Below are 2,364 nucleotides of genomic sequence, written 5' to 3'. Positions count from 1 at the left end.
GTTTAAATTCTAAAAAGTTGTTTGGAAGATGATTTTTGCAGTATTAATCTTTATGGTTTTATATATTGCAAATTTATTATGGGATATGTGTGTTTGCGTCTGTAAACTATGTTTGTCCCATACCTTGTCAAAAGTTAAGTCTTTCGTAAGTCGATATGCATGTATTGATAAAAGAATGAATGGACTTTTGACATTACAAAAGTTTTAAGCCTATTATATGTTATTATGCAAATATTGATGGAAGATAGGATGAACTTTTGTGTACAAGGATTATAACTATTTTATGTCATTGTGCAAGTAGTGATGGAAAATAGAATCAATCCTTGTCTATTCCGCAGTATTGATCTTCCCTGATCCATTTTTTATGTATATACTGCGCGGCTTTGTAAGTACTCTTATGTTGAGCATTTCCGATTGAATTAATCATGGGTTCCCTTGTGGTTAATTTAATTGAGTATTTTTGGATTCAAATTCATATCCGTATGTGATTTTTTATGTCCAAAGAAATCCTTCTTTTCTTATGAAAGTAAGGTCGCTCTTGTTGATCTTTCGGGAATGACATTTTATGGGGGAGAGTTCTTAATTGAAATTGTGCTTAATTGCCAAATCTTTGTGGGGAGTGCGGCTGTGGAATATTTTAGGGGTTATCTTGTATCTTTATAAACTCCTTGATGAATGCATTTAGCTTCGGCTATATGATGGCATCTAATAAAAAGTTGATGTGTGCTTTCTTTTGGTAATGAAATGTCTCTATGGAAATTTCATTAGGATCCCACTAGTTTTCATACCTTTGCCAATTTTATTGACAAAAAGGGGGGAGAATTAATGTGTAGTTCACACTACAAATACATATGGTTTTCGGATCATTATGTAAGGGGGAGTGGTTTCCATGTGAGATGGAGTATTGACTAAGGGGGAGTGATACATATCACCATAATATTGTTTTCAAAGTTGTGATACAATTGAACTTTGATGTTGTGTAATAATACTATGACACTGTATAACAATGATTGAGAATTCTTGTTTTCTCATTGTTATGGCTACGGATTTTCAACAATGGTGATACTAAACTTACAACCTTTGGGATCATTGGAGTACTTGGAAGTGACGAAGATTTCGATTAATGTTGAAGAACCAAGAAGATCAGGCATGTGGAAGATAAGCTACAAAAGTTTATCTATCTATTTTTGTATTCCATATGTATTGATAGTTTTGTCACTAAAATTGACAAAGGGGGAGATTTTTAGAGCACTGCTCGGTCGAACTCGCATGCGTTGTTATCTCAAATGTTAGTGATCAAAACTATAAGTCTTGATTTCTCGCTTATCTACTTCTCAAAATGTGTGTTAGTAAGCTTTCGCTTAGGCCAAGTTCATCTTTACTAGTGACAAAAGTCATATTAAGTTTCAATTATTTGAAAATTGCTTTGACGAAAAATAGTGTGTGAACAACAACTATATAACGTCCTCTAAGAATGTTTCAATGATTGAAATAAGAGTTTAGATTATATAACCATGGAAGGATATAAACATTGTGTGGGAACACATAGGTGTGTAAGTCCTTATTCCTTGAACCAAAGTATGCGTACTTTACTGCTCAGGAAAACCGGGACTAGAGTCCGCGTACTGTCGGAGGTTCTTATCCCGAGAATTTCTGCTGGAGTTTGTGAACTGAAAACAAACTTATTCTAGGTACTTAAGTCTGAGTACCAAGTCCGCGTACTTAAGTTGGTTATTTGCTAAAAACGATTATTCGTGAACTTAAACTTATATAAACTAAGGAATGCAAGTTTGCAAACCGTGGCTATAAAGTTTATGAATCGATTCGAGTGAATCAAATCGTTTTTGCTTTGATTATGTCTTGTATACTTCTATAATATCTAAGCAATTGAACAACTCTCTAACTAGTTCATTTGACTCATTTGAACTAGTTATGGTAAAGTAGAATATGGTTGATATGAAAGTGCTCATATGGATAACCATTTGGTTAACTACTGTTGAACCAACTAGATGTACATGTTTGGGTACGGTTTCAAAAACCTATATAAACGTGCATTTCATTTATGTGTAACAAGCTAAGTTTCGATCTAACAGTTGAAAGATATTAGGTTGAATCTAATCAGGTTTTCATCTAACGGTGAATATTGAATGCTTTGTTACTAAGCTAACATTGATTGCAAACCCTGATTTGAAAGATTATATAAGAGAGAACTATAGAAACTGGGAAACCTAATACCCACACCTCCTGTGTGATACTAGTTGTATTAGCTAGATTTGATTCTCCTTTAACCTTAGGTTTCTACCGAGGCCCTGTAGGTTAACGACTTGAAGACTTCATTGGGATTGTGAATCCAGACCGATACTA

Source organism: Papaver somniferum, unplaced genomic scaffold (assembly GCF_003573695.1).
Source record: "Papaver somniferum cultivar HN1 unplaced genomic scaffold, ASM357369v1 unplaced-scaffold_119, whole genome shotgun sequence".
NCBI lineage: Eukaryota > Viridiplantae > Streptophyta > Magnoliopsida > Ranunculales > Papaveraceae > Papaver > Papaver somniferum.
The sequence above is the reverse complement of the archived record's forward strand: the minus strand, read 5'-3'. Positions refer to the sequence as shown.